Source organism: Hyperolius riggenbachi, chromosome 3 (genome assembly GCF_040937935.1).
Source record: "Hyperolius riggenbachi isolate aHypRig1 chromosome 3, aHypRig1.pri, whole genome shotgun sequence".
Taxonomy (NCBI): Eukaryota; Metazoa; Chordata; class Amphibia; order Anura; family Hyperoliidae; genus Hyperolius; species Hyperolius riggenbachi.
In genome coordinates this window covers 42,743,418-42,770,478 of record NC_090648.1, presented here as the reverse complement: position 1 = coordinate 42,770,478, position 27,061 = coordinate 42,743,418, and the positions used below count along the sequence as shown (strand labels likewise).

Sequence of the window (27,061 nt, the reverse complement as noted above, 5' to 3'; positions counted from 1 at the left end):
TTATTGAGACGAGGTGGCCGAGTGGTTAAGGCGATGGACTGCTAATCCATTGTGCTCTGCATGCATGGGTTCAAATCCCATCCTCGTCGATGGTGCACTTTTACAAACTAGTATCATACCCACCATCCAACTCGCCTGTCCTTGACGTCCATGTGGTTGTGCATGGATAAGTGTGTATGCCCTTTGCCCGATGACTATTGGGACACAGATTGTGTACATTTACACAATGCTTGTCTGCAGCATCATTCTTTCTCACAAAGTATGGGCCGTTCGGGGTTCAGACCTGCAACCCACAAATAGAAAATTCACCTCTGCAGCCTTAGCGGAGAAAATAAACAGTGCTTGTCTGGCTGCACGAAGAAAATAGTTTGTCTGTAGAAGGACAAGTGCCAAAAAGTGCTTCAGTCATACCTGATTTTCAAGTTGTAAACCTCCTGTCTGTGACTGGCAGGTGCCAGTGTGAGGCATAAGGTATAATGGGATTGGTAGGACAGTAAGAAGATGTGCCCTCGCCTCATGTTCATACTGGCTTGAGTCTCCCTAAAAGTAGAAGTAATCTGCATAGTTCAGCCCACAGTCTAGCTAAGTGACCCTAAAAGGCAGATGTTAATTGTGGAAATGCTTGGCTGAAAGTTTGCAATGATTCCAAAAGATGTAAGCAAAGATGAAAAATACAGCATGGCGTGTTGATGGCATGGTGTAGAAGGCCCTTGTTTAGGTAGGTGTGCTCCAGTGGGATGATTAAGGTGTCCTCTGTCAGGCCTCTTGAAAATGATTTTTCTTGTGTGAGCAAAAGGTGCGCGTTCTTCTTTTCTGTCCAAAAAGTGCACTTTGCTATCCTGAAAAGATGAGCCGTGTTTTGCGCACAGGGCTTTGACCAGAGCTGAAAAAATGATAGCGTTAGATGTCATGTTTTACTGAGACGAGGTGGCCGAGTAGTTAAGGCGATGGCCTGCTAATCCATTGTGCTCTGCACGCATGGGTTCTAATCCCATCCTCGTCGATGGTGCACTTTTACTAACTAGTATCATACCCACCATCCAACTCACCTGTCCTTGACGTCCATGTGGTTGTGCATGGATAAGTGTGTATGCCCTTTGCCCGATGACTATTGGGACACAGATTGTGTACATTTACACAATGCTTGTCTGCAGCATCATTCTTTCTCACAAAGTATGGGCCGTTTGGGGTTCAGACCTGCAACCCACAAATAGAAAATTCACCTCTGCAGCCTTAGCGGAGAAAATAAACAGTGCTTGTCTGGCTGCACGAAGAAAATAGTTTGTCTGTAGAAGGACAAGTGCCAAAAAGTGCTTCAGTCATACCTGATTTTCAAGTTGTAAACCTCCTGTCTGTGACTGGCAGGTGCCAGTGTGAGGCATAAGGTATAATGGGATTGGTAGGACAGTAAGAAGATGTGACCTCGCCTCATGTTCATACTGGCTTGAGTCTCCCTAAAAGTAGAAGTAATCTGCATAGTTCAGCCCACAGTCTAGCTAAGTGACCCTAAAAGGCAGATGTTAATTGTGGAAATGCTTGGCTGAAAGTTTGCAATGATTCCAAAAGATGTAAGCAAAGATGAAAAATACAGCATGGCGTGTTGATGGCATGGTGTAGAAGGCCCTTGTTTAGGTAGGTGTGCTCCAGTGGGATGATTAAGGTGTCCTCTGTCAGGCCTCTTGCAAATGATTTTTCTTGTGTGAGCAAAAGGTGCGCGTTCTTCTTTTCTGTCCAAAAAGTGCACTTTGCTATCCTGAAAAGATGAGCCGTGTTTTGCGCACAGGGCTTTGACCATAGCTGAAAAAATGATAGCGTTAGATGTCATGTTTTATTGAGACGAGGTGACCGAGTGGTTAAGGCGATGGACTGCTAATCCATTGTGCTCTGCATGCATGGGTTCAAATCCCATCCTCGTCGATGGTGCACTTTTACAAACTAGTATCATACCCACCATCCAACTCGCCTGTCCTTGACGTCCATGTGGTTGTGCATGGATAAGTGTGTATGCCCTTTGCCCGATGACTATTGGGACACAGATTGTGTACATTTACACAATGCTTGTCTGCAGCATCATTCTTTCTCACAAAGTATGGGCCGTTCGGGGTTCAGACCTGCAACCCACAAATAGAAAATTCACCTCTGCAGCCTTAGCGGAGAAAATAAACAGTGCTTGTCTGGCTGCACGAAGAAAATAGTTTGTCTGTAGAAGGACAAGTGCCAAAAAGTGCTTCAGTCATACCTGATTTTCAAGTTGTAAACCTCCTGTCTGTGACTGGCAGGTGCCAGTGTGAGGCATAAGGTATAATGGGATTGGTAGGACAGTAAGAAGATGTGCCCTCGCCTCATGTTCATACTGGCTTGAGTCTCCCTAAAAGTAGAAGTAATCTGCATAGTTCAGCCCACAGTCTAGCTAAGTGACCCTAAAAGGCAGATGTTAATTGTGGAAATGCTTGGCTGAAAGTTTGCAATGATTCCAAAAGATGTAAGCAAAGATGAAAAATACAGCATGGCGTGTTGATGGCATGGTGTAGAAGGCCCTTGTTTAGGTAGGTGTGCTCCAGTGGGATGATTAAGGTGTCCTCTGTCAGGCCTCTTGAAAATGATTTTTCTTGTGTGAGCAAAAGGTGCGCGTTCTTCTTTTCTGTCCAAAAAGTGCACTTTGCTATCCTGAAAAGATGAGCCGTGTTTTGCGCACAGGGCTTTGACCAGAGCTGAAAAAATGATAGCGTTAGATGTCATGTTTTACTGAGACGAGGTGGCCGAGTAGTTAAGGCGATGGCCTGCTAATCCATTGTGCTCTGCACGCATGGGTTCTAATCCCATCCTCGTCGATGGTGCACTTTTACTAACTAGTATCATACCCACCATCCAACTCACCTGTCCTTGACGTCCATGTGGTTGTGCATGGATAAGTGTGTATGCCATTTGCCCGATGACTATTGGGACACAGATTGTGTACATTTACACAATGCTTGTCTGCAGCATCATTCTTTCTCACAAAGTATGGGCCGTTTGGGGTTCAGACCTGCAACCCACAAATAGAAAATTCACCTCTGCAGCCTTAGCGGAGAAAATAAACAGTGCTTGTCTGGCTGCACGAAGAAAATAGTTTGTCTGTAGAAGGACAAGTGCCAAAAAGTGCTTCAGTCATACCTGATTTTCAAGTTGTAAACCTCCTGTCTGTGACTGGCAGGTGCCAGTGTGAGGCATAAGGTATAATGGGATTGGTAGGACAGTAAGAAGATGTGCCCTCGCCTCATGTTCATACAGGCTTGAGTCTCCCTAAAAGTAGAAGTAATCTGCATAGTTCAGCCCACAGTCTAGCTAAGTGACCCTAAAAGGCAGATGTTAATTGTGTAAATGCTTGGCTGAAAGTTTGCAATGATTCCAAAAGATGTAAGCAAAGATGAAAAATACAGCATGGCGTGTTGATGGCATGGTGTAGAAGGCCCTTGTTTAGGTAGGTGTGCTCCAGTGGGATGATTAAGGTGTCCTCTGTCAGGCCTCTTGCAAATGATTTTTCTTGTGTGAGCAAAAGGTGCGCGTTCTTCTTTTCTGTCCAAAAAGTGCACTTTGCTATCCTGAAAAGATGAGCCGTGTTTTGCGCACAGGGCTTTGACCATAGCTGAAAAAATGATAGCGTTAGATGTCATGTTTTGCTGAGACGAGGTGGCCGAGTGGTTAAGGCGATGGACTGCTAATCCATTGTGCTCTGCATGCATGGGTTCAAATCCCATCCTCGTGGATGGTGCACTTTTACAAACTAGTATCATACCCACCATCCAACTCGCCTGTCCTTGACGTCCATGTGGTTGTGCATGGAAAAGTGTGTATGCCCTTTGCCCGATGACTATTGGGACACAGATTGTGTACATTTACACAATGCTTGTCTGCAGCATCATTCTTTCTCACAAAGTATGGGCCGTTTGGGGTTCAGACCTGCAACCCACAAATAGAAAATTCACCTCTGCAGCCTTAGCGGAGAAAATAAACAGTGCTTGTCTGGCTGCACGAAGAAAATAGTTTGTCTGTAGAAGGACAAGTGCCAAAAAGTGCTTCAGTCATACCTGATTTTCAAGTTGTAAACCTCCTGTCTGTGACTGGCAGGTGCCAGTGTGAGGCATAAGGTATAATGGGATTGGTAGGACAGTAAGAAGATGTGCCCTCGCCTCATGTCATACTGGCTTGAGTCTCCCTAAAAGTAGAAGTAATCTGCATAGTTCAGCCCACAGTCTAGCTAAGTGACCCTAAAAGGCAGATGTTAATTGTGGAAATGCTTGGCTGAAAGTTTGCAATGATTCCAAAAGATGTAAGCAAAGATGAAAAATACAGCATGGCGTGTTGATGGCATGGTGTAGAAGGCCCTTGTTTAGGTAGGTGTGCTCCAGTGGGGTGATTAAGGTGTCCTCTGTCAGGCCTCTTGCAAATGATTTTTCTTGTGTGAGCAAAAGGTGCGCGTTCTTCTTTTCTGTCCAAAAAGTGCACTTTGCTATCCTGAAAAGATGAGCCGTGTTTTGCGCACAGGGCTTTGACCAGAGCTGAAAAAATGATAGCGTTAGATGTCATGTTTAATTGAGACGAGGTGGCCGAGTGGTTAAGGCGATGGACTGCTAATCCATTGTGCTCTGCACACATGGGTTCAAATCCCATCCTCGTCGATGGTGCACTTTTACAAACTAGTATCATACCCACCATCCAACTCGCCTGTCCTTGACGTCCATGTGGTTGTGCATGGATAAGTGTGTATGCCCTTTGCCCGATGACTATTGGGACACAGATTGTGTACATTTACACAATGCTTGTCTGCAGCATCATTCTTTCTCACAAAGTATGGGCCGTTCGGGGTTCAGACCTGCAACCCACAAATAGAAAATTCACCTCTGCAGCCTTAGCGGAGAAAATAAACAGTGCTTGTCTGGCTGCACGAAGAAATTAGTTTGTCTGTAGAAGGACAAGTGCCAAAAAGTGCTTCAGTCATACCTGATTTTCAAGTTGTAAACCTCCTGTCTGTGACTGGCAGGTGCCAGTGTGAGGCATAAGGTATAATGGGATTGGTAGGACAGTAAGAAGATGTGCCCTCGCCTCATGTTCATACTGGCTTGAGTCTCCCTAAAAGTAGAAGTAATCTGCATAGTTCAGCCCACAGTCTAGCTAAGTGACCCTAAAAGGCAGATGTTAATTGTGGAAATGCTTGGCTGAAAGTTTGCAATGATTCCAAAAGATGTAAGCAAAGATGAAAAATACAGCATGGCGTGTTGATGGCATGGTGTAGAAGGCCCTTGTTTAGGTAGGTGTGCTCCAGTGGGGTGATCATTCTTTCTCACAAAGTATGGGCCGTTTGGGGTTCAGACCTGCAACCCACAAATAGAAAATTCACCTCTGCAGCCTTAGCGGAGAAAATAAACAGTGCTTGTCTGGCTGCACGAAGAAAATAGTTTGTCTGTAGAAGGACAAGTGCCAAAAAGTGCTTCAGTCATACCTGATTTTCAAGTTGTAAACCTCCTGTCTGTGACTGGCAGGTGCCAGTGTGAGGCATAAGGTATAATGGGATTGGTAGGACAGTAAGAAGATGTGCCCTCGCCTCATGTTCATACTGGCTTGAGTCTCCCTAAAAGTAGAAGTAATCTGCATAGTTCAGCCCACAGTCTAGCTAAGTGACCCTAAAAGGCAGATGTTAATTGTGGAAATGCTTGGCTGAAAGTTTGCAATGATTCCAAAAGATGTAAGCAAAGATGAAAAATACAGCATGGCGTGTTGATGGCATGGTGTAGAAGGCCCTTGTTTAGGTAGGTGTGCTCCAGTGGGATGATTAAGGTGTCCTCTGTCAGGCCTCTTGCAAATGATTTTTCTTGTGTGAGCAAAAGGTGCGCGTTCTTCTTTTCTGTCCAAAAAGTGCACTTTGCTATCCTGAAAAGATGAGCCGTGTTTTGCGCACAGGGCTTTGACCATAGCTGAAAAAATGATAGCGTTAGATGTCATGTTTTGCTGAGACGAGGTGGCCGAGTGGTTAAGGCGATGGACTGCTAATCCATTGTGCTCTGCATGCATGGGTTCAAATCCCATCCTCGTGGATGGTGCACTTTTACAAACTAGTATCATACCCACCATCCAACTCGCCTGTCCTTGACGTCCATGTGGTTGTGCATGGAAAAGTGTGTATGCCCTTTGCCCGATGACTATTGGGACACAGATTGTGTACATTTACACAATGCTTGTCTGCAGCATCATTCTTTCTCACAAAGTATGGGCCGTTCGGGGTTCAGACCTGCAACCCACAAATAGAAAATTCACCTCTGCAGCCTTAGCGGAGAAAATAAACAGTGCTTGTCTGGCTGCACGAAGAAAATAGTTTGTCTGTAGAAGGACAAGTGCCAAAAAGTGCTTCAGTCATACCTGATTTTCAAGTTGTAAACCTCCTGTCTGTGACTGGCAGGTGCCAGTGTGAGGCATAAGGTATAATGGGATTGGTAGGACAGTAAGAAGATGTGACCTCACCTCATGTTCATACTGGCTTGAGTCTCCCTAAAAGTAGAAGTAATCTGCATAGTTCAGCCCACAGTCTAGCTAAGTGACCCTAAAAGGCAGATGTTAATTGTGGAAATGCTTGGCTGAAAGTTTGCAATGATTCCAAAAGATGTAAGCAAAGATGAAAAATACAGCATGGCGTGTTGATGGCATGGTGTAGAAGGCCCTTGTTTAGGTAGGTGTGCTCCAGTGGGATGATTAAGGTGTCCTCTGTCAGGCCTCTTGCAAATGATTTTTCTTGTGTGAGCAAAAGGTGCGCGTTCTTCTTTTCTGTCCAAAAAGTGCACTTTGCTATCCTGAAAAGATGAGCCGTGTTTTGCGCACAGGGCTTTGACCATAGCTGAAAAAATGATAGCGTTAGATGTCATGTTTTATTGAGACGAGGTGGCCGAGTGGTTAAGGCGATGGACTGCTAATCCATTGTGCTCTGCATGCATGGGTTCAAATCCCATCCTCGTCGATGGTGCACTTTTACAAACTAGTATCATACCCACCATCCAACTCGCCTGTCCTTGACGTCCATGTGGTTGTGCATGGATAAGTGTGTATGCCCTTTGCCCGATGACTATTGGGACACAGATTGTGTACATTTACACAATGCTTGTCTGCAGCATCATTCTTTCTCACAAAGTATGGGCCGTTCGGGGTTCAGACCTGCAACCCACAAATAGAAAATTCACCTCTGCAGCCTTAGCGGAGAAAATAAACAGTGCTTGTCTGGCTGCACGAAGAAAATAGTTTGTCTGTAGAAGGACAAGTGCCAAAAAGTGCTTCAGTCATACCTGATTTTCAAGTTGTAAACCTCCTGTCTGTGACTGGCAGGTGCCAGTGTGAGGCATAAGGTATAATGGGATTGGTAGGACAGTAAGAAGATGTGCCCTCGCCTCATGTTCATACTGGCTTGAGTCTCCCTAAAAGTAGAAGTAATCTGCATAGTTCAGCCCACAGTCTAGCTAAGTGACCCTAAAAGGCAGATGTTAATTGTGGAAATGCTTGGCTGAAAGTTTGCAATGATTCCAAAAGATGTAAGCAAAGATGAAAAATACAGCATGGCGTGTTGATGGCATGGTGTAGAAGGCCCTTGTTTAGGTAGGTGTGCTCCAGTGGGATGATTAAGGTGTCCTCTGTCAGGCCTCTTGAAAATGATTTTTCTTGTGTGAGCAAAAGGTGCGCGTTCTTCTTTTCTGTCCAAAAAGTGCACTTTGCTATCCTGAAAAGATGAGCCGTGTTTTGCGCACAGGGCTTTGACCAGAGCTGAAAAAATGATAGCGTTAGATGTCATGTTTTACTGAGACGAGGTGGCCGAGTAGTTAAGGCGATGGCCTGCTAATCCATTGTGCTCTGCACGCATGGGTTCTAATCCCATCCTCGTCGATGGTGCACTTTTACTAACTAGTATCATACCCACCATCCAACTCACCTGTCCTTGACGTCCATGTGGTTGTGCATGGATAAGTGTGTATGCCCTTTGCCCGATGACTATTGGGACACAGATTGTGTACATTTACACAATGCTTGTCTGCAGCATCATTCTTTCTCACAAAGTATGGGCCGTTTGGGGTTCAGACCTGCAACCCACAAATAGAAAATTCACCTCTGCAGCCTTAGCGGAGAAAATAAACAGTGCTTGTCTGGCTGCACGAAGAAAATAGTTTGTCTGTAGAAGGACAAGTGCCAAAAAGTGCTTCAGTCATACCTGATTTTCAAGTTGTAAACCTCCTGTCTGTGACTGGCAGGTGCCAGTGTGAGGCATAAGGTATAATGGGATTGGTAGGACAGTAAGAAGATGTGACCTCGCCTCATGTTCATACTGGCTTGAGTCTCCCTAAAAGTAGAAGTAATCTGCATAGTTCAGCCCACAGTCTAGCTAAGTGACCCTAAAAGGCAGATGTTAATTGTGGAAATGCTTGGCTGAAAGTTTGCAATGATTCCAAAAGATGTAAGCAAAGATGAAAAATACAGCATGGCGTGTTGATGGCATGGTGTAGAAGGCCCTTGTTTAGGTAGGTGTGCTCCAGTGGGATGATTAAGGTGTCCTCTGTCAGGCCTCTTGCAAATGATTTTTCTTGTGTGAGCAAAAGGTGCGCGTTCTTCTTTTCTGTCCAAAAAGTGCACTTTGCTATCCTGAAAAGATGAGCCGTGTTTTGCGCACAGGGCTTTGACCATAGCTGAAAAAATGATAGCGTTAGATGTCATGTTTTATTGAGACGAGGTGACCGAGTGGTTAAGGCGATGGACTGCTAATCCATTGTGCTCTGCATGCATGGGTTCAAATCCCATCCTCGTCGATGGTGCACTTTTACAAACTAGTATCATACCCACCATCCAACTCGCCTGTCCTTGACGTCCATGTGGTTGTGCATGGATAAGTGTGTATGCCCTTTGCCCGATGACTATTGGGACACAGATTGTGTACATTTACACAATGCTTGTCTGCAGCATCATTCTTTCTCACAAAGTATGGGCCGTTCGGGGTTCAGACCTGCAACCCACAAATAGAAAATTCACCTCTGCAGCCTTAGCGGAGAAAATAAACAGTGCTTGTCTGGCTGCACGAAGAAAATAGTTTGTCTGTAGAAGGACAAGTGCCAAAAAGTGCTTCAGTCATACCTGATTTTCAAGTTGTAAACCTCCTGTCTGTGACTGGCAGGTGCCAGTGTGAGGCATAAGGTATAATGGGATTGGTAGGACAGTAAGAAGATGTGCCCTCGCCTCATGTTCATACTGGCTTGAGTCTCCCTAAAAGTAGAAGTAATCTGCATAGTTCAGCCCACAGTCTAGCTAAGTGACCCTAAAAGGCAGATGTTAATTGTGGAAATGCTTGGCTGAAAGTTTGCAATGATTCCAAAAGATGTAAGCAAAGATGAAAAATACAGCATGGCGTGTTGATGGCATGGTGTAGAAGGCCCTTGTTTAGGTAGGTGTGCTCCAGTGGGATGATTAAGGTGTCCTCTGTCAGGCCTCTTGAAAATGATTTTTCTTGTGTGAGCAAAAGGTGCGCGTTCTTCTTTTCTGTCCAAAAAGTGCACTTTGCTATCCTGAAAAGATGAGCCGTGTTTTGCGCACAGGGCTTTGACCAGAGCTGAAAAAATGATAGCGTTAGATGTCATGTTTTACTGAGACGAGGTGGCCGAGTAGTTAAGGCGATGGCCTGCTAATCCATTGTGCTCTGCACGCATGGGTTCTAATCCCATCCTCGTCGATGGTGCACTTTTACTAACTAGTATCATACCCACCATCCAACTCACCTGTCCTTGACGTCCATGTGGTTGTGCATGGATAAGTGTGTATGCCATTTGCCCGATGACTATTGGGACACAGATTGTGTACATTTACACAATGCTTGTCTGCAGCATCATTCTTTCTCACAAAGTATGGGCCGTTTGGGGTTCAGACCTGCAACCCACAAATAGAAAATTCACCTCTGCAGCCTTAGCGGAGAAAATAAACAGTGCTTGTCTGGCTGCACGAAGAAAATAGTTTGTCTGTAGAAGGACAAGTGCCAAAAAGTGCTTCAGTCATACCTGATTTTCAAGTTGTAAACCTCCTATCTGTGACTGGCAGGTGCCAGTGTGAGGCATAAGGTATAATGGGATTGGTAGGACAGTAAGAAGATGTGCCCTCGCCTCATGTTCATACTGGCTTGAGTCTCCCTAAAAGTAGAAGTAATCTGCATAGTTCAGCCCACAGTCTAGCTAAGTGACCCTAAAAGGCAGATGTTAATTGTGTAAATGCTTGGCTGAAAGTTTGCAATGATTCCAAAAGATGTAAGCAAAGATGAAAAATACAGCATGGCGTGTTGATGGCATGGTGTAGAAGGCCCTTGTTTAGGTAGGTGTGCTCCAGTGGGATGATTAAGGTGTCCTCTGTCAGGCCTCTTGCAAATGATTTTTCTTGTGTGAGCAAAAGGTGCGCGTTCTTCTTTTCTGTCCAAAAAGTGCACTTTGCTATCCTGAAAAGATGAGCCGTGTTTTGCGCACAGGGCTTTGACCATAGCTGAAAAAATGATAGCGTTAGATGTTATGTTTTGCTGAGACGAGGTGGCCGAGTGGTTAAGGCGATGGACTGCTAATCCATTGTGCTCTGTATGCATGGGTTCAAATCCCATCCTCGTGGATGGTGCACTTTTACAAACTAGTATCATACCCACCATCCAACTCGCCTGTCCTTGACGTCCATGTGGTTGTGCATGGAAAAGTGTGTATGCCCTTTGCCCGATGACTATTGGGACACAGATTGTGTACATTTACACAATGCTTGTCTGCAGCATCATTCTTTCTCACAAAGTATGGGCCGTTTGGGGTTCAGACCTGCAACCCACAAATAGAAAATTCACCTCTGCAGCCTTAGCGGAGAAAATAAACAGTGCTTGTCTGGCTGCACGAAGAAAATAGTTTGTCTGTAGAAGGACAAGTGCCAAAAAGTGCTTCAGTCATACCTGATTTTCAAGTTGTAAACCTCCTGTCTGTGACTGGCAGGTGCCAGTGTGAGGCATAAGGTATAATGGGATTGGTAGGACAGTAAGAAGATGTGCCCTCGCCTCATGTTCATACTGGCTTGAGTCTCCCTAAAAGTAGAAGTAATCTGCATAGTTCAGCCCACAGTCTAGCTAAGTGACCCTAAAAGGCAGATGTTAATTGTGGAAATGCTTGGCTGAAAGTTTGCAATGATTCCAAAAGATGTAAGCAAAGATGAAAAATACAGCATGGCGTGTTGATGGCATGGTGTAGAAGGCCCTTGTTTAGGTAGGTGTGCTCCAGTGGGGTGATTAAGGTGTCCTCTGTCAGGCCTCTTGCAAATGATTTTTCTTGTGTGAGCAAAAGGTGCGCGTTCTTCTTTTCTGTCCAAAAAGTGCACTTTGCTATCCTGAAAAGATGAGCCGTGTTTTGCGCACAGGGCTTTGACCAGAGCTGAAAAAATGATAGCGTTAGATGTCATGTTTTATTGAGACGAGGTGGCCGAGTGGTTAAGGCGATGGACTGCTAATCCATTGTGCTCTGCACACATGGGTTCAAATCCCATCCTCGTCGATGGTGCACTTTTACAAACTAGTATCATACCCACCATCCAACTCGCCTGTCCTTGACGTCCATGTGGTTGTGCATGGATAAGTGTGTATGCCCTTTGCCCGATGACTATTGGGACACAGATTGTGTACATTTACACAATGCTTGTCTGCAGCATCATTCTTTCTCACAAAGTATGGGCCGTTCGGGGTTCAGACCTGCAACCCACAAATAGAAAATTCACCTCTGCAGCCTTAGCGGAGAAAATAAACAGTGCTTGTCTGGCTGCACGAAGAAATTAGTTTGTCTGTAGAAGGACAAGTGCCAAAAAGTGCTTCAGTCATACCTGATTTTCAAGTTGTAAACCTCCTGTCTGTGACTGGCAGGTGCCAGTGTGAGGCATAAGGTATAATGGGATTGGTAGGACAGTAAGAAGATGTGCCCTCGCCTCATGTTCATACTGGCTTGAGTCTCCCTAAAAGTAGAAGTAATCTGCATAGTTCAGCCCACAGTCTAGCTAAGTGACCCTAAAAGGCAGATGTTAATTGTGGAAATGCTTGGCTGAAAGTTTGCAATGATTCCAAAAGATGTAAGCAAAGATGAAAAATACAGCATGGCGTGTTGATGGCATGGTGTAGAAGGCCCTTGTTTAGGTAGGTGTGCTCCAGTGGGGTGATCATTCTTTCTCACAAAGTATGGGCCGTTTGGGGTTCAGACCTGCAACCCACAAATAGAAAATTCACCTCTGCAGCCTTAGCGGAGAAAATAAACAGTGCTTGTCTGGCTGCACGAAGAAAATAGTTTGTCTGTAGAAGGACAAGTGCCAAAAAGTGCTTCAGTCATACCTGATTTTCAAGTTGTAAACCTCCTGTCTGTGACTGGCAGGTGCCAGTGTGAGGCATAAGGTATAATGGGATTGGTAGGACAGTAAGAAGATGTGCCCTCGCCTCATGTTCATACTGGCTTGAGTCTCCCTAAAAGTAGAAGTAATCTGCATAGTTCAGCCCACAGTCTAGCTAAGTGACCCTAAAAGGCAGATGTTAATTGTGGAAATGCTTGGCTGAAAGTTTGCAATGATTCCAAAAGATGTAAGCAAAGATGAAAAATACAGCATGGCGTGTTGATGGCATGGTGTAGAAGGCCCTTGTTTAGGTAGGTGTGCTCCAGTGGGATGATTAAGGTGTCCTCTGTCAGGCCTCTTGCAAATGATTTTTCTTGTGTGAGCAAAAGGTGCGCGTTCTTCTTTTCTGTCCAAAAAGTGCACTTTGCTATCCTGAAAAGATGAGCCGTGTTTTGCGCACAGGGCTTTGACCATAGCTGAAAAAATGATAGCGTTAGATGTCATGTTTTGCTGAGACGAGGTGGCCGAGTGGTTAAGGCGATGGACTGCTAATCCATTGTGCTCTGCATGCATGGGTTCAAATCCCATCCTCGTGGATGGTGCACTTTTACAAACTAGTATCATACCCACCATCCAACTCGCCTGTCCTTGACGTCCATGTGGTTGTGCATGGAAAAGTGTGTATGCCCTTTGCCCGATGACTATTGGGACACAGATTGTGTACATTTACACAATGCTTGTCTGCAGCATCATTCTTTCTCACAAAGTATGGGCCGTTCGGGGTTCAGACCTGCAACCCACAAATAGAAAATTCACCTCTGCAGCCTTAGCGGAGAAAATAAACAGTGCTTGTCTGGCTGCACGAAGAAAATAGTTTGTCTGTAGAAGGACAAGTGCCAAAAAGTGCTTCAGTCATACCTGATTTTCAAGTTGTAAACCTCCTGTCTGTGACTGGCAGGTGCCAGTGTGAGGCACAAGGTATAATGGGATTGGTAGGACAGTAAGAAGATGTGCCCTCGCCTCATGTTCATACTGGCTTGAGTCTCCCTAAAAGTAGAAGTAATCTGCATAGTTCAGCCCACAGTCTAGCTAAGTGACCCTAAAAGGCAGATGTTAATTGTGGAAATGCTTGGCTGAAAGTTTGCAATGATTCCAAAAGATGTAAGCAAAGATGAAAAATACAGCATGGCGTGTTGATGGCATGGTGTAGAAGGCCCTTGTTTAGGTAGGTGTGCTCCAGTGGGATGATTAAGGTGTCCTCTGTCAGGCCTCTTGCAAATGATTTTTCTTGTGTGAGCAAAAGGTGCGCGTTCTTCTTTTCTGTCCAAAAAGTGCACTTTGCTATCCTGAAAAGATGAGCCGTGTTTTGCGCACAGGGCTTTGACCATAGCTGAAAAAATGATAGCGTTAGATGTCATGGTTTATTGAGACGAGGTGGCCGAGTGGTTAAGGCGATGGACTGCTAATCCATTGTGCTCTGCATGCATGGGTTCAAATCCCATCCTTGTCGATGGTGCACTTTTACAAACTAGTATCATACCCACCATCCAACTCGCCTGTCCTTGACGTCCATGTGGTTGTGCATGGATAAGTGTGTATGCCCTTTGCCCGATGACTATTGGGACACAGATTGTGTACATTTACACAATGCTTGTCTGCAGCATCATTCTTTCTCACAAAGTATGGGCCGTTTGGGGTTCAGACCTGCAACCCACAAATAGAAAATTCACCTCTGCAGCCTTAGCGGAGAAAATAAACAGTGCTTGTCTGGCTGCACGAAGAAAATAGTTTGTCTGTAGAAGGACAAGTGCCAAAAAGTGCTTCAGTCATACCTGATTTTCAAGTTGTAAACCTCCTGTCTGTGACTGGCAGGTGCCAGTGTGAGGCACAAGGTATAATGGGATTGGTAGGACAGTAAGAAGATGTGCCCTCGCCTCATGTTCATACTGGCTTGAGTCTCCCTAAAAGTAGAAGTAATCTGCATAGTTCAGCCCACAGTCTAGCTAAGTGACCCTAAAAGGCAGATGTTAATTGTGGAAATGCTTGGCTGAAAGTTTGCAATGATTCCAAAAGATGTAAGCAAAGATGAAAAATACAGCATGGCGTGTTGATGGCATGGTGTAGAAGGCCCTTGTTTAGGTAGGTGTGCTCCAGTGGGACGATTAAGGTGTCCTCTGTCAGGCCTCTTGAAAATGATTTTTCTTGTGTGAGCAAAAGGTGCGCGTTCTTCTTTTCTGTCCAAAAAGTGCACTTTGCTATCCTGAAAAGATGAGCCGTGTTTTGCGCACAGGGCTTTGACCAGAGCTGAAAAAATGATAGCGTTAGATGTCATGTTTTACTGAGACGAGGTGGCCGAGTGGTTAAGGCGATGGACTGCTAATCCATTGTGCTCTGCACGCATGGGTTCAAATCCCATCCTCGTCGATGGTGCACTTTTACTAAATAGTATCATACCCACCATCCAACTCGCCTGTCCTTGACGTCCATGTGGTTGTGCATGGATAAGTGTGTATGCCATTTGCCCGATGACTATTGGGACACAGATTGTGTACATTTACACAATGCTTGTCTGCAGCATCATTCTTTCTCACAAAGTATGGGCCATTTGGGGTTCAGACCTGCAACCCACAAATAGAAAATTCACCTCTGCAGCCTTAGCGGAGAAAATAAACAGTGCTTGTCTGGCTGCACGAAGAAAATAGTTTGTCTGTAGAAGGACAAGTGCCAAAAAGTGCTTCAGTCATACCTGATTTTCAAGTTGTAAACCTCCTGTCTGTGACTGGCAGGTGCCAGTGTGAGGCATAAGGTATAATGGGATTGGTAGGACAGTAAGAAGATGTGCCCTCGCCTCATGTTCATACTGGCTTGAGTCTCCCTAAAAGTAGAAGTAATCTGCATAGTTCAGCCCACAGTCTAGCTAAGTGACCCTAAAAGGCAGATGTTAATTGTGGAAATGCTTGGCTGAAAGTTTGCAATGATTCCAAAAGATGTAAGCAAAGATGAAAAATACAGCATGGCGTGTTGATGGCATGGTGTAGAAGGCCCTTGTTTAGGTAGGTGTGCTCCAGTGGGATGATTAAGGTGTCCTCTGTCAGGCCTCTTGCAAATGATTTTTCTTGTGTGAGCAAAAGGTGCGCGTTCTTCTTTTCTGTCCAAAAAGTGCACTTTGCTATCCTGAAAAGATGAGCCGTGTTTTGCGCACAGGGCTTTGACCATAGCTGAAAAAATGATAGCGTTAGATGTCATGATTTGATGAGACGAGGTGGCCGAGTGGTTAAGGCGATGGACTGCTAATCCATTGTGCTCTGCATGCATGGGTTCAAATCCCATCCTCGTCGATGGTGCACTTTTACAAACTAGTATCATACCCACCATCCAACTCGCCTGTCCTTGACATCCATGTGGTTGTGCATGGAAAAGTGTGTATGCCCTTTGCCCGATGACTATTGGGACACAGATTGTGTACATTTACACAATGCTTGTCTGCAGCATCATTCTTTCTCACAAAGTATGGGCCGTTCGGGGTTCAGACCTGCAACCCACAAATAGAAAATTCACCTCTGCAGCCTTAGCGGAGAAAATAAACAGTGCTTGTCTAGCTGCACGAAGAAAATAGTTTGTCTGTAGAAGGACAAGTGCCAAAAAGTGCTTCAGTCATACCTGATTTTCAAGTTGTAAACCTCCTGTCTGTGACTGGCAGGTGCCAGTGTGAGGCATAAGGTATAATGGGATTGGTAGGACAGTAAGAAGATGTGCCCTCGCCTCATGTTCATACTGGCTTGAGTCTCCCTAAAAGTAGAAGTAATCTGCATAGTTCAGCCCACAGTCTAGCTAAGTGACCCTAAAAGGCAGATGTTAATTGTGGAAATGCTTGGCTGAAAGTTTGCAATGATTCCAAAAGATGTAAGCAAAGATGAAAAATACAGCATGGCGTGTTGATGGCATGGTGTAGAAGGCCCTTGTTTAGGTAGGTGTGCTCCAGTGGGATGAATAAGGTGTCCTCTGTCAGGCCTCTTGCAAATGATTTTTCTTGTGTGAGCAAAAGGTGCGCGTTCTTCTTTTCTGTCCAAAAAGTGCACTTTGCTATCCTGAAAAGATGAGCCGTGTTTTGCGCACAGGGCTTTGACCATAGCTGAAAAAATGATAGCGTTAGATGTCATGTTTTATTGAGACGAGGTGGCCGAGTGGTTAAGGCGATGGACTGCTAATCCATTGTGCTCTGCATGCATGGGTTCAAATCCCATCCTCGTCGATGGTGCACTTTTACAAACTAGTATCATACCCACCATCCAACTCGCCTGTCCTTGACGTCCATGTGGTTGTGCATGGATAAGTGTGTATGCCCTTTGCCCGATGACTATTGGGACACAGATTGTGTACATTTACACAATGCTTGTCTGCAGCATCATTCTTTCTCACAAAGTAAGGGCCGTTCGGGGTTCAGACCTGCAACCCACAAATAGAAAATTCACCTCTGCAGCCTTAGCGGAGAAAATAAACAGTGCTTGTCTGGCTGCACGAAGAAAATAGTTTGTCTGTAGAAGGACAAGTGCCAAAAAGTGCTTCAGTCATACCTGATTTTCAAGTTGTAAACCTCCTGTCTGTGACTGGCAGGTGCCAGTGTGAGGCATAAGGTATAATGGGATTGGTAGGACAGTAAGAAGATGTGCCCTCGCCTCATGTTCATACTGGCTTGAGTCTCCCTAAAAGTAGAAGTAATCTGCATAGTTCAGCCCACAGTCTAGCTAAGTGACCCTAAAAGGCAGATGTTAATTGTGGAAATGCTTGGCTGAAAGTTTGCAATGATTCCAAAAGATGTAAGCAAAGATGAAAAATACAGCATGGCGTGTTGATGGCATGGTGTAGAAGGCCCTTGTTTAGGTAGGTGTGCTCCAGTGGGATGATTAAGGTGTCCTCTGTCAGGCCTCTTGCAAATGATTTTTCTTGTGTGAGCAAAAGGTGCAAGTTCTTCTTTTCTGTCCAAAAAGTGCACTTTGCTATCCTGAAAAGATGAGCCGTGTTTTGCGCACAGGGCTTTGACCAGAGCTGAAAAAATGATAGCGTTAGATGTCATGTTTTACTGAGACGAGGTGGCCGAGTGGTTAAGGCGATGGACTACTAATCCATTGTTCCCTGCATGCATGGGTTCAAATCCCATCCTCGTCGATGGTGCACTTTTACAAACTAGTATCATACCCACCATCCAACTCGCCTGTCCTTGACGTCCATGTGGTTGTGCATGGATAAGTGTGTATGCCCTTTGCCCGATGACTATTGGGACACAGATTGTGTACATTTACACAATGCTTGTCTGCAGCATCATTCTTTCTCACAAAGTATGGGCCATTTGGGGTTCAGACCTGCAACCCACAAATAGAAAATTCACCTCTGCAGCCTTAGCGGAGAAAATAAACAGTGCTTGTCTGGCTGCACGAAGAAAATAGTTTGTCTGTAGAAGGACAAGTGCCAAAAAGTGCTTCAGTCATACCTGATTTTCAAGTTGTAAACCTCCTGTCTGTGACTGGCAGGTGCCAGTGTGAGGCATAAGGTATAATGGGATTGGTAGGACAGTAAGAAGATGTGCCCTCGCCTCATGTTCATACTGGCTTGAGTCTCCCTAAAAGTAGAAGTAATCTGCATAGTTCAGCCCACAGTCTAGCTAAGTGACCCTAAAAGGCAGATGTTAATTGTGTAAATGCTTGGCTGAAAGTTTGCAATGATTCCAAAAGATGTAAGCAAAGATGAAAAATACAGCATGGCGTGTTGATGGCATGGTGTAGAAGGCCCTTGTTTAGGTAGGTGTGCTCCAGTGGGATGATTAAGGTGTCCTCTGTCAGGCCTCTTGCAAATGATTTTTCTTGTGTGAGCAAAAGGTGCGCGTTCTTCTTTTCTGTCCAAAAAGTGCACTTTGCTATCCTGAAAAGATGAGCCGTGTTTTGCGCACAGGGCTTTGACCAGAGCTGAAAAAATGATAGCGTTAGATGTCATGTTTTACTGAGACGAGGTGGCCGAGTGGTTAAGGCGATGGACTGCTAATCCATTGTGCTGTGCATGCATGGGTTCAAATCCCATCCTCGTCGATGGTGCACTTTTACAAACTAGTATCATACCCACCATCCAACTCGCCTGTCCTTGACGTCCATGTGGTTGTGCATGGAAAAGTGTGTATGCCCTTTCCCCGATGACTATTGGGACACAGATTGTGTACATTTACACAATGCTTGTCTGCAGCATCATTCTTTCTCACAAAGTATGGGCCGTTCGGGGTTCAGACCTGCAACCCACAAATAGAAAATTCACCTCTGCAGCCTTAGCGGAGAAAATAAACAGTGCTTGTCTGGCTGCACGAAGAAAATAGTTTGTCTGTAGAAGGACAAGTGCCAAAAAGTGCTTTAGTCATACCTGATTTTCAAGTTGTAAACCTCCTGTCTGTGACTGGCAGGTGCCAGTGTGAGGCATAAGGTATAATGGGATTGGTAGGACAGTAAGAAGATGTGCCCTCGCCTCATGTTCATACTGGCTTGAGTCTCCCTAAAAGTAGAAGTAATCTGCATAGTTCAGCCCACAGTCTAGCTAAGTGACCCTAAAAGGCAGATGTTAATTGTGGAAATGCTTGGCTGAAAGTTTGCAATGATTCCAAAAGATGTAAGCAAAGATGAAAAATACAGCATGGCGTGTTGATGGCATGGTGTAGAAGGCCCTTGTTTAGGTAGGTGTGCTCCAGTGGGATGATTAAGGTGTCCTCTGTCAGGCCTCTTGCAAATGATTTTTCTTGTGTGAGCAAAAGGTGCACGTTCTTCTTTTCTGTCCAAAAAGTGCACTTTGCTATCCTGAAAAGATGAGCCGTGTTTTGCGCACAGGGCTTTGACCAGAGCTGAAAAAATGATAGCGTTAGATGTCATGTTTTACTGAGACGAGGTGGCCGAGTGGTTAAGGCGATGGACTACTAATCCATTGTTCCCTGCATGCATGGGTTCAAATCCCATCCTCGTCGATGGTGCACTTTTACAAACTAGTATCATACCCACCATCCAACTCGCCTGTCCTTGACGTCCATGTGGTTGTGCATGGATAAGTGTGTATGCCCTTTGCCCGATGACTATTGGGACACAGATTGTGTACATTTACACAATGCTTGTCTGCAGCATCATTCTTTCTCACAAAGTATGGGCCATTTGGGGTTCAGACCTGCAACCCACAAATAGAAAATTCACCTCTGCAGCCTTAGCGGAGAAAATAAACAGTGCTTGTCTGGCTGCACGAAGAAAATAGTTTGTCTGTAGAAGGACAAGTGCCAAAAAGTGCTTCAGTCATACCTGATTTTCAAGTTGTAAACCTCCTGTCTGTGACTGGCAGGTGCCAGTGTGAGGCATAAGGTATAATGGGATTGGTAGGACAGTAAGAAGATGTGCCCTCGCCTCATGTTCATACTGGCTTGAGTCTCCCTAAAAGTAGAAGTAATCTGCATAGTTCAGCCCACAGTCTAGCTAAGTGACCCTAAAAGGCAGATGTTAATTGTGTAAATGCTTGGCTGAAAGTTTGCAATGATTCCAAAAGATGTAAGCAAAGATGAAAAATACAGCATGGCGTGTTGATGGCATGGTGTAGAAGGCCCTTGTTTAGGTAGGTGTGCTCCAGTGGGATGATTAAGGTGTCCTCTGTCAGGCCTCTTGCAAATGATTTTTCTTGTGTGAGCAAAAGGTGCGCGTTCTTCTTTTCTGTCCAAAAGGTGCACTTTGCTATCCTGAAAAGATGAGCCGTGTTTTGCGCACAGGGCTTTGACCAGAGCTGAAAAAATGATAGCGTTAGATGTCATGTTTTACTGAGACGAGGTGGCCGAGTGGTTAAGGCGATGGACTGCTAATCCATTGTGCTGTGCATGCATGGGTTCAAATCCCATCCTCGTCGATGGTGCACTTTTACAAACTAGTATCATACCCACCATCCAACTCGCCTGTCCTTGACGTCCATGTGGTTGTGCATGGAAAAGTGTGTATGCCCTTTCCCCGATGACTATTGGGACACAGATTGTGTACATTTACACAATGCTTGTCTGCAGCATCATTCTTTCTCACAAAGTATGGGCCGTTCGGGGTTCAGACCTGCAACCCACAAATAGAAAATTCACCTCTGCAGCCTTAGCGGAGAAAATAAACAGTGCTTGTCTGGCTGCACGAAGAAAATAGTTTGTCTGTAGAAGGACAAGTGCCAAAAAGTGCTTTAGTCATACCTGATTTTCAAGTTGTAAACCTCCTGTCTGTGACTGGCAGGTGCCAGTGTGAGGCATAAGGTATAATGGGATTGGTAGGACAGTAAGAAGATGTGCCCTCGCCTCATGTTCATACTGGCTTGAGTCTCCCTAAAAGTAGAAGTAATCTGCATAGTTCAGCCCACAGTCTAGCTAAGTGACCCTAAAAGGCAGATGTTAATTGTGGAAATGCTTGGCTGAAAGTTTGCAATGATTCCAAAAGATGTAAGCAAAGATGAAAAATACAGCATGGCGTGTTGATGGCATGGTGTAGAAGGCCCTTGTTTAGGTAGGTGTGCTCCAGTGGGGTGATTAAGGTGTCCTCTGTCAGGCCTCTTGCAAATGATTTTTCTTGTGTGAGCAAAAGGTGCGCGTTCTTCCTTTCTGTCCAAAAAGTGCACTTTGCTATCCTGAAAAGATGAGCCGTGTTTTGCGCACAGGGCTTTGACCATAGCTGAAAAAATGATAGCGTTAGATGTCATGTTTTATTGAGATGAGGTGGCCGAGTGGTTAAGGCGATGGACTGCTAATCCATTGTGCTCTGCATGCATGGGTTCAAATCCCATCCTCGTCGATGGTGCACTTTTACAAACTAGTATCATACCCACCATCCAACTCGCCTGTCCTTGACGTCCATGTGGTTGTGCATGGATAAGTGTGTATGCCCTTTGCCCGATGACTATTGGGACACAGATTGTGTACATTTACACAATGCTTGTCTGCAGCATCATTCTTTCTCACAAAGTAAGGGCCGTTCGGGGTTCAGACCTGCAACCCACAAATAGAAAATTCACCTCTGCAGCCTTAGCGGAGAAAATAAACAGTGCTTGTCTGGCTGCACGAAGAAAATAGTTTGTCTGTAGAAGGACAAGTGCCAAAAAGTGCTTCAGTCATACCTGATTTTCAAGTTGTAAACCTCCTGTCTGTGACTGGCAGGTGCCAGTGTGAGGCATAAGGTATAATGGGATTGGTAGGACAGTAAGAAGATGTGCCCTCGCCTCATGTTCATACTGGCTTGAGTCTCCCTAAAAGTAGAAGTAATCTGCATAGTTCAGCCCACAGTCTAGCTAAGTGACCCTAAAAGGCAGATGTTAATTGTGGAAATGCTTGGCTGAAAGTTTGCAATGATTCCAAAAGATGTAAGCAAAGATGAAAAATACAGCATGGCGTGTTGATGGCATGGTGTAGAAGGCCCTTGTTTAGGTAGGTGTGCTCCAGTGGGATGATTAAGGTGTCCTCTGTCAGGCCTCTTGCAAATGATTTTTCTTGTGTGAGCAAAAGGTGCGCGTTCCTCTTTTCTGTCCAAAAAGTGCACTTTGCTATCCTGAAAAGATGAGACGTGTTTTGCGCACAGGGCTTTGACCATAGCTGAAAAAATGATAGCGTTAGATGTCATGTTTTATTGAGACGAGGTGGCCGAGTGGTTAAGGCGATGGACTGCTAATCCATTGTGCTCTGCATGCATGGGTTCAAATCCCATCCTCGTCGATGGTGCACTTTTACAAACTAGTATCATACCCACCATCCAACTCGCCTGTCCTTGACGTCCATGTGGTTGTGCATGGATAAGTGTGTATGCCCTTTGCCCGATGACTATTGGGACACAGATTGTGTACATTTACACAATGCTTGTCTGCAGCATCATTCTTTCTCACAAAGTATGGGCCGTTCGGGGTTCAGACCTGCAACCCACAAATAGAAAATTCACCTCTGCAGCCTTAGCGGAGAAAATAAACAGTGCTTGTCTGGCTGCACGAAGAAAATAGTTTGTCTGTAGAAGGACAAGTGCCAAAAAGTGCTTCAGTCATACCTGATTTTCAAGTTGTAAACCTCCTGTCTGTGACTGGCAGGTGCCAGTGTGAGGCATAAGGTATAATGGGATTGGTAGGACAGTAAGAAGATGTGCCCTCGCCTCATGTTCATACTGGCTTGAGTCTCCCTAAAAGTAGAAGTAATCTGCATAGTTCAGCCCACAGTCTAGCTAAGTGACCCTAAAAGGTAGATGTTAATTGTGGAAATGCTTGGCTGAAAGTTTGCAATGATTCCAAAAGATGTAAGCAAAGATGAAAAATACAGCATGGCGTGTTGATGGCATGGTGTAGAAGGCCCTTGTTTAGGTAGGTGTGCTCCAGTGGGATGATTAAGGTGTCCTCTGTCAGGCCTCTTGAAAATGATTTTTCTTGTGTGAGCAAAAGGTGCGCGTTCTTCTTTTCTGTCCAAAAAGTGCACTTTGCTATCCTGAAAAGATGAGCCGTGTTTTGCGCACAGGGCTTTGACCAGAGCTGAAAAAATGATAGCGTTAGATGTCATGTTTTACTGAGACGAGGTGGCCGAGTAGTTAAGGCGATGGCCTGCTAATCCATTGTGCTCTGCACGCATGGGTTCTAATCCCATCCTCGTCGATGGTGCACTTTTACTAACGAGTATCATACCCACCATCCAACTCACCTGTCCTTGACGTCCATGTGGTTGTGCATGGATAAGTGTGTATGCCATTTGCCCGATGACTATTGGGACACAGATTGTGTACATTTACACAATGCTTGTCTGCAGCATCATTCTTTCTCACAAAGTATGGGCCGTTTGGGGTTCAGACCTGCAACCCACAAATAGAAAATTCACCTCTGCAGCCTTAGCGGAGAAAATAAACAGTGCTTGTCTGGCTGCACGAAGAAAATAGTTTGTCTGTAGAAGGACAAGTGCCAAAAAGTGCTTCAGTCATACCTGATTTTCAAGTTGTAAACCTCCTGTCTGTGACTGGCAGGTGCCAGTGTGAGGCATAAGGTATAATGGGATTGGTAGGACAGTAAGAAGATGTGCCCTCGCCTCATGTTCATACTGGCTTGAGTCTCCCTAAAAGTAGAAGTAATCTGCATAGTTCAGCCCACAGTCTAGCTAAGTGACCCTAAAAGGCAGATGTTAATTGTGGAAATGCTTGGCTGAAAGTTTGCAATGATTCCAAAAGATGTAAGCAAAGATGAAAAATACAGCATGGCGTGTTGATGGCATGGTGTAGAAGGCCCTTGTTTAGGTAGGTGTGCTCCAGTGGGATGATTAAGGTGTCCTCTGTCAGGCCTCTTGCAAATGATTGTTCTTGTGTGAGCAAAAGGTGCGCGTTCTTCTTTTCTGTCCAAAAAGTGCACTTTGCTATCCTGAAAAGATGAGCCGTGTTTTGCGCACAGGGCTTTGACCATAGCTGAAAAAATGATAGCGTTAGATGTCATGTTTTGCTGAGACGAGGTGGCCGAGTGGTTAAGGCGATGGACTGCTAATCCATTGTGCTCTGCATGCATGGGTTCAAATCCCATCCTCGTCGATGGTGCACTTTTACAAACTAGTATCATACCCACCATCCAACTCGCCTGTCCTTGACGTCCATGTGGTTGTGCATGGAAAAGTGTGTATGCCCTTTGCCCGATGACTATTGGGACACAGATTGTGTACATTTACACAATGCTTGTCTGCAGCATCATTCTTTCTCACAAAGTATGGGCCGTTCGGGGTTCAGACCTGCAACCCACAAATAGAAAATTCACCTCTGCAGCCTTAGCGGAGAAAATAAACAGTGCTTGTCTGGCTGCACGAAGAAAATAGTTTGTCTGTAGAAGGACAAGTGCCAAAAAGTGCTTCAGTCATACCTGATTTTCAAGTTGTAAACCTCCTGTCTGTGACTGGCAGGTGCCAGTGTGAGGCATAAGGTATAATGGGATTGGTAGGACAGTAAGAAGATGTGCCCTCGCCTCATGTTCATACTGGCTTGAGTCTCCCTAAAAGTAGAAGTAATCTGCATAGTTCAGCCCACAGTCTAGCTAAGTGACCCTAAAAGGCAGATGTTAATTGTGGAAATGCTTGGCTGAAAGTTTGCAATGATTCCAAAAGATGTAAGCAAAGATGAAAAATACAGCATGGCGTGTTGATGGCATGGTGTAGAAGGCCCTTGTTTAGGTAGGTGTGCTCCAGTGGGGTGATTAAGGTGTCCTCTGTCAGGCCTCTTGCAAATGATTTTTCTTGTGTGAGCAAAAAGTGCGCGTTCTTCTTTTCTGTCCAAAAAGTGCACTTTGCTATCCTGAAAAGATGAGACGTGTTTTGCGCACAGGGCTTTGACCATAGCTGAAAAAATGATAGCGTTAGATGTCATGTTTTATTGAGACGAGGTGGCCGAGTGGTTAAGGCGATGGACTGCTAATCCATTGTGCTCTGCATGCATGGGTTCAAATCCCATCCTCGTCGATGGTGCACTTTTACAAACTAGTATCATACCCACCATCCAACTCGCCTGTCCTTGACGTCCATGTGGTTGTGCATGGATAAGTGTGTATGCCCTTTGCCCGATGACTATTGGGACACAGATTGTGTACATTTACACAATGCTTGTCTGCAGCATCATTCTTTCTCACAAAGTATGGGCCGTTCGGGGTTCAGACCTGCAACCCACAAATAGAAAATTCACCTCTGCAGCCTTAGCGGAGAAAATAAACAGTGCTTGTCTGGCTGCACGAAGAAAATAGTTTGTCTGTAGAAGGACAAGTGCCAAAAAGTGCTTCAGTCATACCTGATTTTCAAGTTGTAAACCTCCTGTCTGTGACTGGCAGGTGCCAGTGTGAGGCATAAGGTATAATGGGATTGGTAGGACAGTAAGAAGATGTGACCTCGCCTCATGTTCATACTGGCTTGAGTCTCCCTAAAAGTAGAAGTAATCTGCATAGTTCAGCCCACAGTCTAGCTAAGTGACCCTAAAAGGCAGATGTTAATTGTGGAAATGCTTGGCTGAAAGTTTGCAATGATTCCAAAAGATGTAAGCAAAGATGAAAAATACAGCATGGCGTGTTGATGGCATGGTGTAGAAGGCCCTTGTTTAGGTAGGTGTGCTCCAGTGGGATGATTAAGGTGTCCTCTGTCAGGCCTCTTGCAAATGATTTTTCTTGTGTGAGCAAAAGGTGCGCGTTCTTCTTTTCTGTCCAAAAAGTGCACTTTGCTATCCTGAAAAGATGAGCCGTGTTTTGCGCACAGGGCTTTGACCATAGCTGAAAAAATGATAGCGTTAGATGTCATGTTTTATTGAGACGAGGTGGCCGAGTGGTTAAGGCGATGGACTGCTAATCCATTGTGCTCTGCATGCATGGGTTCAAATCCCATCCTCGTCGATGGTGCACTTTTACAAACTAGTATCATACCCACCATCCAACTCGCCTGTCCTTGACGTCCATGTGGTTGTGCATGGATAAGTGTGTATGCCCTTTGCCCGATGACTATTGGGACACAGATTGTGTACATTTACACAATGCTTGTCTGCAGCATCATTCTTTCTCACAAAGTATGGGCCGTTCGGGGTTCAGACCTGCAACCCACAAATAGAAAATTCACCTCTGCAGCCTTAGCGGAGAAAATAAACAGTGCTTGTCTGGCTGCACGAAGAAAATAGTTTGTCTGTAGAAGGACAAGTGCCAAAAAGTGCTTCAGTCATACCTGATTTTCAAGTTGTAAACCTCCTGTCTGTGACTGGCAGGTGCCAGTGTGAGGCATAAGGTATAATGGGATTGGTAGGACAGTAAGAAGATGTGCCCTCGCCTCATGTTCATACTGGCTTGAGTCTCCCTAAAAGTAGAAGTAATCTGCATAGTTCAGCCCACAGTCTAGCTAAGTGACCCTAAAAGGCAGATGTTAATTGTGGAAATGCTTGGCTGAAAGTTTGCAATGATTCCAAAAGATGTAAGCAAAGATGAAAAATACAGCATGGCGTGTTGATGGCATGGTGTAGAAGGCCCTTGTTTAGGTAGGTGTGCTCCAGTGGGATGATTAAGGTGTCCTCTGTCAGGCCTCTTGAAAATGATTTTTCTTGTGTGAGCAAAAGGTGCGCGTTCTTCTTTTCTGTCCAAAAAGTGCACTTTGCTATCCTGAAAAGATGAGCCGTGTTTTGCGCACAGGGCTTTGACCAGAGCTGAAAAAATGATAGCGTTAGATGTCATGTTTTACTGAGACGAGGTGGCCGAGTAGTTAAGGCGATGGCCTGCTAATCCATTGTGCTCTGCACGCATGGGTTCTAATCCCATCCTCGTCGATGGTGCACTTTTACTAACTAGTATCATACCCACCATCCAACTCACCTGTCCTTGACGTCCATGTGGTTGTGCATGGATAAGTGTGTATGCCCTTTGCCCGATGACTATTGGGACACAGATTGTGTACATTTACACAATGCTTGTCTGCAGCATCATTCTTTCTCACAAAGTATGGGCCGTTTGGGGTTCAGACCTGCAACCCACAAATAGAAAATTCACCTCTGCAGCCTTAGCGGAGAAAATAAACAGTGCTTGTCTGGCTGCACGAAGAAAATAGTTTGTCTGTAGAAGGACAAGTGCCAAAAAGTGCTTCAGTCATACCTGATTTTCAAGTTGTAAACCTCCTGTCTGTGACTGGCAGGTGCCAGTGTGAGGCATAAGG

The 27,061-nt window shown here is 45.1% G+C and overlaps 29 non-coding genes across 29 annotated transcripts; all 29 read left to right on the top strand.

Moving 5' to 3' along the window:
• The first annotated feature begins 7 nt into the window (after positions 1 to 7).
• TRNAS-GCU (transfer RNA serine (anticodon GCU)) lies at positions 8 to 89 on the top strand. The gene has a single exon. It is a non-coding gene; the product is annotated as a tRNA-Ser (tRNA).
• Positions 90 to 921: 832 nt separating this feature from the next.
• TRNAS-GCU (transfer RNA serine (anticodon GCU)) lies at positions 922 to 1,003 on the top strand. Its single transcript has one exon. It is a non-coding gene; the product is annotated as a tRNA-Ser (tRNA).
• Positions 1,004 to 1,835: 832 nt separating this feature from the next.
• On the top strand, positions 1,836 to 1,917 carry TRNAS-GCU (transfer RNA serine (anticodon GCU)). Its single transcript has one exon. It is a non-coding gene; the product is annotated as a tRNA-Ser (tRNA).
• Positions 1,918 to 2,749: 832 nt separating this feature from the next.
• On the top strand, positions 2,750 to 2,831 carry TRNAS-GCU (transfer RNA serine (anticodon GCU)). Its single transcript has one exon. It is a non-coding gene; the product is annotated as a tRNA-Ser (tRNA).
• Positions 2,832 to 3,663: 832 nt separating this feature from the next.
• On the top strand, positions 3,664 to 3,745 carry TRNAS-GCU (transfer RNA serine (anticodon GCU)). The gene has a single exon. It is a non-coding gene; the product is annotated as a tRNA-Ser (tRNA).
• An 831-nt stretch (positions 3,746 to 4,576) lies between these two features.
• On the top strand, positions 4,577 to 4,658 carry TRNAS-GCU (transfer RNA serine (anticodon GCU)). Its single transcript has one exon. It is a non-coding gene; the product is annotated as a tRNA-Ser (tRNA).
• A 1,331-nt stretch (positions 4,659 to 5,989) lies between these two features.
• On the top strand, positions 5,990 to 6,071 carry TRNAS-GCU (transfer RNA serine (anticodon GCU)). Its single transcript has one exon. It is a non-coding gene; the product is annotated as a tRNA-Ser (tRNA).
• An 832-nt stretch (positions 6,072 to 6,903) lies between these two features.
• TRNAS-GCU (transfer RNA serine (anticodon GCU)) lies at positions 6,904 to 6,985 on the top strand. The gene has a single exon. It is a non-coding gene; the product is annotated as a tRNA-Ser (tRNA).
• Positions 6,986 to 7,817: 832 nt separating this feature from the next.
• Positions 7,818 to 7,899, top strand: TRNAS-GCU (transfer RNA serine (anticodon GCU)). The gene has a single exon. It is a non-coding gene; the product is annotated as a tRNA-Ser (tRNA).
• An 832-nt stretch (positions 7,900 to 8,731) lies between these two features.
• Positions 8,732 to 8,813, top strand: TRNAS-GCU (transfer RNA serine (anticodon GCU)). The gene has a single exon. It is a non-coding gene; the product is annotated as a tRNA-Ser (tRNA).
• Positions 8,814 to 9,645: 832 nt separating this feature from the next.
• On the top strand, positions 9,646 to 9,727 carry TRNAS-GCU (transfer RNA serine (anticodon GCU)). The gene has a single exon. It is a non-coding gene; the product is annotated as a tRNA-Ser (tRNA).
• Positions 9,728 to 10,559: 832 nt separating this feature from the next.
• TRNAS-GCU (transfer RNA serine (anticodon GCU)) lies at positions 10,560 to 10,641 on the top strand. The gene has a single exon. It is a non-coding gene; the product is annotated as a tRNA-Ser (tRNA).
• An 832-nt stretch (positions 10,642 to 11,473) lies between these two features.
• TRNAS-GCU (transfer RNA serine (anticodon GCU)) lies at positions 11,474 to 11,555 on the top strand. The gene has a single exon. It is a non-coding gene; the product is annotated as a tRNA-Ser (tRNA).
• A 1,331-nt stretch (positions 11,556 to 12,886) lies between these two features.
• On the top strand, positions 12,887 to 12,968 carry TRNAS-GCU (transfer RNA serine (anticodon GCU)). The gene has a single exon. It is a non-coding gene; the product is annotated as a tRNA-Ser (tRNA).
• Positions 12,969 to 13,800: 832 nt separating this feature from the next.
• Positions 13,801 to 13,882, top strand: TRNAS-GCU (transfer RNA serine (anticodon GCU)). Its single transcript has one exon. It is a non-coding gene; the product is annotated as a tRNA-Ser (tRNA).
• Positions 13,883 to 14,714: 832 nt separating this feature from the next.
• On the top strand, positions 14,715 to 14,796 carry TRNAS-GCU (transfer RNA serine (anticodon GCU)). Its single transcript has one exon. It is a non-coding gene; the product is annotated as a tRNA-Ser (tRNA).
• Positions 14,797 to 15,628: 832 nt separating this feature from the next.
• Positions 15,629 to 15,710, top strand: TRNAS-GCU (transfer RNA serine (anticodon GCU)). The gene has a single exon. It is a non-coding gene; the product is annotated as a tRNA-Ser (tRNA).
• An 832-nt stretch (positions 15,711 to 16,542) lies between these two features.
• TRNAS-GCU (transfer RNA serine (anticodon GCU)) lies at positions 16,543 to 16,624 on the top strand. Its single transcript has one exon. It is a non-coding gene; the product is annotated as a tRNA-Ser (tRNA).
• An 832-nt stretch (positions 16,625 to 17,456) lies between these two features.
• On the top strand, positions 17,457 to 17,538 carry TRNAS-ACU (transfer RNA serine (anticodon ACU)). The gene has a single exon. It is a non-coding gene; the product is annotated as a tRNA-Ser (tRNA).
• Positions 17,539 to 18,370: 832 nt separating this feature from the next.
• On the top strand, positions 18,371 to 18,452 carry TRNAS-GCU (transfer RNA serine (anticodon GCU)). The gene has a single exon. It is a non-coding gene; the product is annotated as a tRNA-Ser (tRNA).
• Positions 18,453 to 19,284: 832 nt separating this feature from the next.
• On the top strand, positions 19,285 to 19,366 carry TRNAS-ACU (transfer RNA serine (anticodon ACU)). Its single transcript has one exon. It is a non-coding gene; the product is annotated as a tRNA-Ser (tRNA).
• Positions 19,367 to 20,198: 832 nt separating this feature from the next.
• Positions 20,199 to 20,280, top strand: TRNAS-GCU (transfer RNA serine (anticodon GCU)). Its single transcript has one exon. It is a non-coding gene; the product is annotated as a tRNA-Ser (tRNA).
• An 832-nt stretch (positions 20,281 to 21,112) lies between these two features.
• On the top strand, positions 21,113 to 21,194 carry TRNAS-GCU (transfer RNA serine (anticodon GCU)). Its single transcript has one exon. It is a non-coding gene; the product is annotated as a tRNA-Ser (tRNA).
• An 832-nt stretch (positions 21,195 to 22,026) lies between these two features.
• TRNAS-GCU (transfer RNA serine (anticodon GCU)) lies at positions 22,027 to 22,108 on the top strand. The gene has a single exon. It is a non-coding gene; the product is annotated as a tRNA-Ser (tRNA).
• An 832-nt stretch (positions 22,109 to 22,940) lies between these two features.
• Positions 22,941 to 23,022, top strand: TRNAS-GCU (transfer RNA serine (anticodon GCU)). The gene has a single exon. It is a non-coding gene; the product is annotated as a tRNA-Ser (tRNA).
• Positions 23,023 to 23,854: 832 nt separating this feature from the next.
• TRNAS-GCU (transfer RNA serine (anticodon GCU)) lies at positions 23,855 to 23,936 on the top strand. Its single transcript has one exon. It is a non-coding gene; the product is annotated as a tRNA-Ser (tRNA).
• Positions 23,937 to 24,768: 832 nt separating this feature from the next.
• Positions 24,769 to 24,850, top strand: TRNAS-GCU (transfer RNA serine (anticodon GCU)). Its single transcript has one exon. It is a non-coding gene; the product is annotated as a tRNA-Ser (tRNA).
• Positions 24,851 to 25,682: 832 nt separating this feature from the next.
• On the top strand, positions 25,683 to 25,764 carry TRNAS-GCU (transfer RNA serine (anticodon GCU)). The gene has a single exon. It is a non-coding gene; the product is annotated as a tRNA-Ser (tRNA).
• An 832-nt stretch (positions 25,765 to 26,596) lies between these two features.
• Positions 26,597 to 26,678, top strand: TRNAS-GCU (transfer RNA serine (anticodon GCU)). Its single transcript has one exon. It is a non-coding gene; the product is annotated as a tRNA-Ser (tRNA).
• Positions 26,679 to 27,061: the final 383 nt, after the last annotated feature.